The sequence below is a fragment of the Meleagris gallopavo genome, chromosome 28, assembly GCF_000146605.3.
Source record: "Meleagris gallopavo isolate NT-WF06-2002-E0010 breed Aviagen turkey brand Nicholas breeding stock chromosome 28, Turkey_5.1, whole genome shotgun sequence".
Classification (NCBI taxonomy): Eukaryota; Metazoa; Chordata; class Aves; order Galliformes; family Phasianidae; genus Meleagris; species Meleagris gallopavo.
Genome location: NC_015038.2, coordinates 3652464 through 3663230, shown reverse-complemented (window position 1 = coordinate 3663230; position 10767 = coordinate 3652464).

Below are 10767 nucleotides of genomic sequence, written 5' to 3'. Positions count from 1 at the left end.
TGGGGGCACCGAGTATCGCGCTGAGCTCAGCCCGGCGGTGTATGGACTCTTATGGGCTCTGCTCTGCTCGTGGGATGTTTTAAATGGCAAAATGAGGCACTGAGCTGCTGCGGCTGAGGTGGTTGGTTTAAATAGAAACAAAAAACAGATCCCAAAGAGAAAGGATCCAAACTGATCCCGCTTCCAAATGCTGTCTGTGCGTCGGTGGCCTGAGCCCGTGACAGCGCGTGGTGTGACGTGCTGGGGTGGGGATGGAGCCGGCGTGACGTCGCTGAGGGATTAACACAGGGAGGTGGCAGAGAGAAAGCACGTGGCCTCACTCTGCTTTCTGCCCAGTGAGACTTTGGGGCAGTGTGGGACTGGAAGGGGGAGAAGGGATCTGTGGTTCTCGGGAGGGATGGAGGCACTGTGCGCTCCGAGCGAGTAGGGATGGGGCAGCTGGTGCCATGCCCCCAACAGGGCCTGGTGCTACCCCAGGGCTTTGCACAGGGCATAGTGCAGGTGGAGAACCAGCTTGGAACATCCTGGAGTGGTGCTCGGGGTGGCAACCACAGCCATGAAATGTCAGAGTGATTCAGGATTTTAGGTGGCAAGTGCTTGCAGAGGAGCAGTGCCGTGCCAGGCTTCCCCATCCCACATAGACACACGCAGATGTTACTTACAGAGAGATCTATAAGCATGCACACATCTAGCAGGAAAGGTGTACCACACAGAGTCGGGCAGCCTGAGCCTCTCACGGGGAGCAGAGGGGCAACCCCAGTACCCAGCATTGAGCAGGCACCAGGGCTGAGCCCTGACCACAGCTTCTGGGCTAACCCAGCTCTCCAAACGCCTTTTGAGCCCCTCAGAACAGGCATTCTCCCAACATCCCATCCCCAAACACACCGGTGAATTCTCTCTTGAGCTGTTCCCTAACTCTGACTTTGTACACAGGACCTGGGAAGCAAACCAAAGCCGCCATCATCCCACCCATGGCTGCATGCCATTTCCAGGGGCAGCACCTCTGAACAGCAGCACTGAGCCCCGTGCCGCCCCTCCGCCCCGCAGGACGCACCTCCCGCGCGGGACATTTCCTGCCGGTGGCTCAGCAAACCCCTGAAATCTCCCCGTCCTGCCAGGAGATTCCTCCCTAATGCTCATTAAGCCGCTTGCAAATCCCCGGCTGAACATGGCTGCACAAGTTTAATAAAGCAAAAGACAGATGCCATCAATCATGTGGGCCCGCCACACATCTGGGGGAAATCCAGGGCCACGATTTTCCTTTCTTCTCCCCACCTTTGTGGCCCAGCAGCTGCTATCCCGGGTGCTGTGCAGAAGTTCCCTCCAGGATTATCGTGCTCCGTCCCCAGGCTCCTTACAGCTCCCCACCACCAAGGCCAACGCCGTGCCCAGCACTGTGAGGCCATTGCATGTGGCATGAGCTGCTCTCTTCTGGGCAATGGGATTTCCTTCTTTGCAGTCAAATTTGTTGCTCCTTGAAACGAGGAGGTCCTATCACAGCAGGGCAGGGACCTCAGCACCCCTTGGCTATGCAGAGGGGCTCCACCATGGGTTCTTGGTTTGAATTCAGCCGATGTCACCCATGCTCCCATCTGGAGCAAATCCACCCCTCTGCTCAGCTGCTTCCATCAGATGGGAGATGGCATTTTCAGAGCAGATAGGGACCTCGCTGGTGTGTCTACGTGTTCACAGCCCTGCATGCACTTCATTGAGCAAACTGCTTTCCTAGAGAAGAGCAACCTCCTGCCCTGCCTCCAACACCTCCACTCAGGAGAGCATCCATTTATATGTTGTACCAACTCCTATCTGTTTTTAAATCCTTAAAAGCACGTGTTGCAGGCAACACATTTCTTGCCATGCAGCAAGCTCACCCCCTGATCCCTTCCTCCCAGAATGGTTTCATTTTGCACTTGCAGCCCTGATAAAAGGGGAAGGGGAATTCAGAGCCCACCAGACTCTCCCTTTGGGCTCTCAGAGACAAATTGCCACCTGAAGGTGACAAGGAACAAACTATGCAGGTGCTTATGGTCAATTCCTAAGGATGCAGTTTATGTTGGAAGCTCCATCCCACTGGTGAAGACCAGTGCCAAGCCAGCGGTCTCTTGGTTTTGGTATCTTCTGCCATCAGAAGAGGACACAGCATACTCAGGTCTTACTGTCACATCCCATCCTTTACACTCCTCCATCCCCAAGTGGACGGGAGCTCCCTTTGGGCAAGCAAACCTTCCTGGGATGGAGAACAGTGGGATGCAAAAACCCTTGCTGGCCGATTCAGGCCACGTCACCTGGTCAGACAGACACAGCTTCCTCAAGGCCACACTGAGCACTGAGTTTGCACTGATGGGCACATCCTGAAACCTTTCCTACCGAGAGGATTATACCTCTGGCTGCACCCCTGGGCTGCCACGGGAAATTCCCATTTATTTGCTTGGTGCTGAGACCACAGGGAAGCCAGGAAAACAGCCAGAGCTCAGCTAAAGCTGCCCATTAAATGAAGTGGTCTTTAAAGGTTTAGTGGGGCTCTTTCCTGCATCCCCAGGGCTCGCTGTGGCCGTCCCTGCGGTGCGTTCTGGAGAGGCAGCTCTGCGTGGCACAGTGTTCTCATTCCTGGTTTGCAAAAAACTCAACAGGTATTTATTAATAATAATAATATTTAAAAAAATAATCATAGAGATACGAAGGAAGGATTTGATGATCTGATCTTTTCCTGCATGCCCACACTTATGGCTGAGGATTGTTATTGACAATACAGAACTGTGGGACTGAGTAATGTGTGGTGTTTACTTCATTTTTCTCTCTGGGATCTGAACAGGGTAGAGTGGAGCAGGTTCGTGCACCCAGCAGGGTTCCTGGGCTCCTTGTCCAGCTCCTGCATGAGGTACTGCATGGGCTCACAAAGCACTCAGAAACCCGACTCATCCCTTGGCACCACAGACGGCTCCACGTGGCAGCTGGGATGAGGCTTCCCGAGCATTAACTGGGGAGGGCAGTGCCGGTTTCCCAACAGGCTGATGGAAAGTGCCATCTAAAGGCACTGAGAGATGAGCAAACATTGGCCTCAACAGCATCCCGTTGGTCAGCAGAGGGGCTTGAGATGGCTTCTTCTCATTCTTCCCAGAGTCTTCTTGTGCCTCTGGGCCAGACTGTCCCATCAAACCCAGCAGACGAGGATGACACCAAGCTGTGAAGTCAATATGCCCAAAAGATGGGACGCCATCCACAGAGACCCAGACAGGCTGAACAGTGGGCCCAGGAGGACCTGAATATAAGAGCAAAGTCTTTTGCAGTCAGGGTGGTGAGGCAATGGCACAGGTTGCCCAGAGAGGTGGTGGTGCACTGTCCTTGGAGACACCCGAGGTAAGGGGGACAGGGCACTGAGAACTTGATGGAGCTGTGGGTGTCCCTGTTCATTGCAGGGAGTTGGATCAGATGGCCCTTCCAATTCCAATGATTCAGTGATTCCATGATAAGACCAAAAACTGAGCACACAAGGATGCAGTACACAAGACTTCTTTAGCTTATCCCATCCTGCCCCACTCCACCCCACCCTGCCCTATCCCATCCCACCTCATCCCATTCCGCCCCATCCCATCTCACTTCATCCCTTTCAACCCCAACCAATCCCATCCTATTCCAACCCCATACCATCCCATCTTATTCCATTCCAACCCATCCTGTACTATCCCATCCCATCCCAATCCCAATCCCATCCCAATCCTAATCCCATCCCAATCCCAATCCCATCCCATCCCATCCTGTCCCATCCTGTCCCATCCTGTCCCGTCCCATCCCATCCCATCCCATCCCATCCCATCCCATCCATGTTCCCCACCAGCACGGGGCAGGAAGCATCCATGCTGGCCCCATAAGTCTGGGCTGACTTTGCAGGAGCTGCACTGCCTGGCCATGGGCCGCACGCCAAGCTGCACATGTGGGATAGATTAGGCACAGTGGCTTAGAGAGGCTTCTCTTGCTGCCACTCACCTATCCGCCCGTGTGGCAGAGGGGATGGCAGGAAGGTTTTCACAGCTGGAATAAATTGCGAGGAGGAGGAGGAGGAGGGGTTCGGGAGAGACAAAAAACAACACTGAACTCACGATGGAAGAAAGACAGTATTAGCAGAGGTAATGGAGAAAATATGTGTGTGTGTGAGAGAGGGTATTTTATTTACAGCCTGTTTGTTTGGTGCTGCCCACACACGGTGACAGCTGGGCAGTGGCCGGGCTCCAACATCCAACATCCCAGCAGGCGCCTTGGTTTGGCAAGGTAAGGAGAAATTGGGGAAGGGAAGGGAAGAGGGAAAGACGGACGGAAGGAGATGGAATTAGGAAGGAAGGTCCTGGGAGGTTTAGTTGGATGGGAAGGCTCCTAATGGATGGCTCCCACCAGGACACTCCTATATCTGCTCAAATGCATTTGGTGACAGTGGCAGTGCCACCAAGGAGCCGTGGCAGTCAGCATCGACCCCTCGGTGCCTCCCGGGCAGGGATAAGACAACCCAGAACTCCCCAGTGAGAAGTTTTATTCTTCACCCTCTCCCTCCCCTCCCCATCTCATGAAATATTGGAATTAATATCATAACACATCTTAATAATATTATCCCTTGTCGAGTCCATAAAAGTCCCCTCTTGCATTACGGCATTTGAGAGACTATTAAGTTTTAAGGCCACGAGACCTCCATGAAGGAGAGAAGTCATTTCCATTTTTTCTCTCTTCTGAGGGCGCTGGGGTTTATGGGGCAGTCATTGGTGGGGATTGACAAGGCAGCACGTGGGGCATTGCAGTGATGGGGACGCGGCCTTGGCAGGGGCATGGAGTGGATGAGCCATTTTTTGTGCCTGGCTCTTCCCAAATCCCATGCCTTCTTGCAGGTGCAGATGTCCAGGAGAAAGCGAGGCGATGCTTTGATCTTCAGCGGTATGAGGATCACGGATGAAGCAGGAGAGCGATCCTCTCACGCTCTGCTGTCCTTCTGCACATCTAAGCATCCCAATATCCCCACTGAGCACAATGTAGTCTCAAAATGAGGAAAGCTTTGTTCCAGAGCAGAGATTTCTGTTATTTATTCTGAGTCTTCCATCTCTGCGGGCAGAAAAGTGGTGAAGTTTCCATTTCTGTTCCATGGGACAACGCAGACTGTGTGTGCCCTGCGGGGCCGGGCAAAGCCAGGTGTTCAGGAAGGGCACGTTTGGAAGGGCATGGTCCTTCCCTGGTGCACGTGGGAAGACTACAGAGACAGGTGGAGCTGGGAGGGTGCCTGCTTTCAGCAGAGCTCCATGCAGAAGGGACTCAGGCAGACTCCAAAGCTTTTTGGGAACAAAGGCACAGGACCCCCAGGGGCTGCAGGGCACACGGTGCTGTGTGCCACCCACGGCCATCAGCTGCTGTGCCACCCGCCAGCTCCTGAGCATGGGCTCAGCAACAGCACTTGGATCATGCATGCCAGGAGGGATGGTTCTGCAGAGCTTTTGGTTCACAACGTGTCAGGGTCTGGGGGTTCCATTCTCCTGTGCTGTTGGAGAAGTGAAGGCAGCCCACAGCCTGCAGCGGGGAGATCTGCACTGGCGGGAGAACAGATAAGCAGCAGACTCTCACACATCAGTCATAACAGCTCCGTGGTGAGCAAAAGCAAGAGGAAAACCAAAATCAAGAATGAAAGGAACGGAGAAGGTGAAAATTTCTTCCCTCTTAAGCAAGAGTGTCGCTGCTAATGCTGCTCACAAGGATAATTTTAAGCAGCTGGGTAGACTCAACGCACCAGCTTTCTGCCCCTATGGAAACCAGTGTGTGATTTACCCCACATCCAGCAGCTCCCACACATTTCAGCCATGTCCTCAGCTGCTCCCCAGCTAACCTTAACCCAACCCACGCAGCACAAGGCTGTGTCACACCAGCTCCCAGCACTGCAGCACCTCCACCTCTCCTCGCTGTGATGCCACAGTAGGGCCTGATGGAAAATGTTCCTTTTCTTCTAAAGCACAATGTTACCAAACAGAGCCTCACAGAAAGACCCCCTCCTTCACTAAGAAACAAATAGAGCGTCCCGCTGATTGCCAGGGGAGGTTTGAGCACGCGACCACCTCAGGCTCCAAAAACAGAAGGCCAATTAAAAAAAAAACCCTTTCGCATTTATTATTATGTAAAATCCGATGCTCTTTAGGGCAATCTCATGATTATGAAGGGGTCAGGGGAACTGATTTATGATTAGAGAGCTCTTGGCATCGGCAATATTGTATATGTTTTAATTTTGAACCTTAATAATCCATCCAATATGCAGCACTTGATCATGACACTCATTTCTCACGTATAATTTTCCAAGACTCTACACGGACACCTTCACCTCCTCTCTCTCACACTGAAATCCAACATCTTGGGCTGGGGCTGAGCTGAGCCCCACTGCTGAGGGGCACAATGGGGGAGAGGGGGCTGCAGGAAACCCACCCTGCCCTGCTCTGATGGGATTCCCCACACAAAGCCCCACAACCCACATGCCCTCCTCACCCCCGCGCCCATCTCTGCTCCTTCTCCCATCCGAGGTGTTTATTTAATTGTTTTCCCCACTCCTCGGTGGCAGCGCTTCCCTGCCATTAAACCCTGCCATCCGCGTTCTGACTGCGTAATTTAAAGCTATAGTTAAATTATGACTTCTCTGAACCTGTTGTGGCACTGACGCATAACCCTAATTAAATGATCACATCCATTCTAAAGCCAGTCTTTTCTCCCCTCAAACGTTAATTACAACATAAGAGGCTTTAATGGCTCGCCTCACCTCCAGCTCCTCGAAAGAAAGGTCATGCGATTAATTTTCGTCATTAATCTTTTCCCAATGTGGACATTGTGCTGTCACTGGAGCCTATTAAACCCCCTTTGTCCCCCTCCCCTTCTTCTCCCTTCTCTCCCCTTCTTTCCTCCCCCCCATCCCTAAGTGAATGAGAGAACAAAAATATTTAAGCTTCACTTTGGCTCTGGTGCTACTTCAGGTGAGCAGGGCTGGGGATGGTGGACAGGAGATGTCCTACGTCCCACATCCCACATCCCACCTCCAACACTTCATGCCCTGTGTCCCATGTCCCATATTCCATGTCCCATGTCGCACACCTCATGTCCTGCATCCCATGTTCCATATCCCACATTCCACACCCCATGTCCTATGTCCCATGACCTACATCCCATGTCCTACATCTCACATCCTTTGTTCTATGTATGTTCCACATTCCATGTCCTATGTCTCCCATTCCACATCCTGTGGCCCATGTCCAACATTTCATGTTCTGTGTTCCATGTCATGTGTCCAGCATCCCACCTCCCAAGTTTCACATCCCAGGTCCCATGTGTCCAATGTTCCATGTCCCTATGCCCCAAGTCCCATATTCCATGTTCAACATCCCATGTCCTACACTGCATATTCCATGTCCCACATTGCACATCCCATACCCCTTGTCCTATGTTCCATGTCCATATCCCCCATTCCACATTCCACATCTCAGGTCCCACATTCTACATTCAGTTTTGCACATTCCATGTCCTACATCCCATGGCTCACATCCCACATACCACGTTCAGCATCACGTCCAATGTCCTACATCCCAAATACCACATTCAGCATCCCACATCCCACATTCCATGTCCAGCATCCCATGTCCTACATCCCATATCCCACATACCACATTTAGCATCCCATGTCCCAATATAGTGTTCAACATCCTACATTCCATGTTCCATGTCCCACATCACACATCCCGTATCCCATGTCCTATGTTCTGTGTTCCTTGTCCCACATCCCAAATCACACATCCCGTGTCCAGCACCCCATGTCCTACATCTCACGTCCCACATGCCATGTTCAGCATCCCGTATCCTACATCCCACATCTCAAATACCACGTTCAAATCCCACACCCTACGTTCAATCTCCCACATCCCATGTCCTACATCCCATGTCCCGCATCCCATCTCATCTCCCACATTCCACCAGCACCAACCCAAGAGCAACTTGAGGACAAATAGAATTCTGGGGTGCTGGGGACCCTCTTGAGTGCAGCAGAGCAAAGCCAACACCTTGGTAGCAGAGCTGTGCACCCAGCCCTGGTGGAGGGCCTGCAGCAAGGCCCCTTTTTTTCCCCTTTCCAGAGGAAATGGGCATTTTTCCTAAACTCCACAAAATTCCTTCAGCGAGTTAATCCCCCAGCTCTGGGCGCAGGTCCTGTTTCTCCCTGCCTGCACCATGAGAGTGGGAGCGCAGCGCACGTTTTGCTCATTTGCAGTATTGTTTCAGCTGAAACGAAGGCCCTGAATAATTCCCTTCTCTGCGGGGTGACGTAAGCGAGGAACGAGCTGCTCCTCAGGGCTGGGGGTTGGGGGGTGCTGGCAGCGAATGTAGCACTCTTGGAAATGGCCAATTTGGGCAACAGGAAAAAAAAGAGCCCTGGGACGTGGCAGCGGTGAGGTCCGAGCATCACTGCTGTGTGCCCCACTTTGAGGGGCCGAGTGCTCCTGGAGGGTCTGACCCACTTCCCTGCCAGTCGCTGACATCCTTCTGCCTGTTCCCAAGGACGAGGACTCGTGGGGGAAAATCCTGGAGTATTTTAATAAAGAGGAGACAGATGGCAGTCACCTCGCTGGGTAAATATCTGAGCGGGAAGTGGTCCAGCGCTGCGGGGATGAAGATGGATTGCAAGAGATGCGCTGATCCTGCTCTGACCAGCATCCCTCCTTCTATGCACCTCTGCGGCTCCTTTGTGCCCTTGATGGTCTCGCAGGGTTTGGAATCTGCAGGAGCTCCATCCCCATCCTGCACAGGGCTTCCATCTGTGCCTGAGGAGGAGCAGGGCACTCAGCACTGGATTTGGGGATCTGTGTTCCTCGTGGGCGCAGGGCTGGGTGCTGAGCCCAGTGGGTCTGCAGGCTGCAGCCATGAAAAATGCGAATGTCTGCTCTTTGTGAGCCTGTCAGTCTTCATTCAGAGGGTAAAAGTCCCAGAAATGGGTGGTGAACAGGCTCAGGAATGGGAAGCAAGGCAGTGCCCTACCCTGGGATGAGCCCCGTCCCATCGCAGCCCTCGGTGTGGGTAAGCAGGGGATACTCAGTGCCCACCCAGGGGTGGAAGGTGCCCTGGGGCTCTGTGATTGGTGGGGAACGCACAGAACTGGGCCAGGAGAGCCATGTGCTGATGCCGAGGGCACAGACAGGCTCTGCTGGGGCTGTGCTGAGTTTTGCAGTGTCACCCCATACAAAGGTGTGAAGAAAGGGATTGTACCCCCGGGCTCTTTCTTGTTGCAGACTCTCGGGTGGATGGGAGACGTACGGGCAGCAGAGTCCCAGCAAGGAGGTGGGGGCTGTGGGGCGGTGACGTCCAAAGGCTGACTGTGCTGTGCTGTGATTGGGGTGGGGGCTGTGCTCCCCATGGCCCCCTGGGCAGGCAGCTCAGGCAGCTGATGGCCTGCTCAGGGGGAGTCCTGCTCTGAGCCAGGTACGTTCCTTTTCCCCTAACACAGACAGCACGGGGAAAGATAAATCCCTCCAGAGAGATTTGAGACTGGATTTCACTCAGAACACCAACCACCGTCACTGTCAGTTTTTGGGATCCAGGCAGAGGCACTGCAGTGCTGTCTCACGGGCACAGGGCAATGCTCCCCCAGCCCGTGTGCCACAAACGGCTGCCTGGAGACTGACATCCTCCTGCTGAGATGGCATCGCCACTCCAAAGGCACACTGGGACTTCTGGCACCCCAGGTGCTGGACGCTCTGCGCTCACAGCTCAGCTGGTCATTACGGCTCTACCCGGCCCTGAAAGGCAGCAGCTATGGCATCCTGCAGGATTTAAGCAGCAGTGCAGGACCTGGCCCAGCTCCAAAGGGTCCCACGTGTGGTTCTGTGTCCCCGTGGGCATTTAGGAACAGCGATTTAGGAATAACGATGTATGCATCTCCTCTCTAACCACGAGCCAAAGTTTGCGGGATAGAAGCAGCCAGCGGGCAGACCCACATGTCACATTTCCCACCCCACAAACCCCCTCTGACCCACAGCATGGGCTGCAGCACACCCCGAGCCGCACACAGCACTGCCCAGGGTGGGGGTCCCACTCCTGCCCGGACCCCATCGTGTCGGAGGGGGCAGAACCCCGTGGCACCTCACTGCCCGCCCTGGGCACCCGCTGCTTTTTTTCCCTTTGTCCCAAGGACGTTGGGGACATCACGTCCGCAGTGCTCTGTGTAGCAGGATAATAATAATTAATAACCATTAGCAACAATAAGGATAATACCAGCACCAGGCCGGACTGACTGTGCAGAAGAGACACTTTTTTTTTTTTTCCCCTTCCACTTTAATGAAAACAATGATTTGACTTTGAAGAAAGTGACTTTTTTTTTTAAGTGAAAGCTGAATCCTCTCCCCTGGCCCCCTCCACTTTTTCCTCGCCCCCTCCCTCCTTTTTTTTTTTTTAACTCTCCTTTTTTCTCTTTCTTTTAATACTCTGCGTTCTATCATGCAAATCCCCTTTCAAATTATGAGAGTATTAGAGCCATCAGCGGTAATGTCACCGCCACAAAATGAGAGCAGGGACTTAAGCACCTAACGAACAATGAAATGTGCGAGCCCTGGGACAGGACAATTAAGAACTGGGCTTAGCCAGCCAGGGAAATTTATTGCTATCAAATCCATATTTCTATTTTCCCCCTGAACAGTAACCTATTTGAATATGATTAAAGGGTTTCATTAGAGCCGGGAGAAAGGCCCCGTGTCCCGCCGTTCCCCGTGAGCTCACAAACAC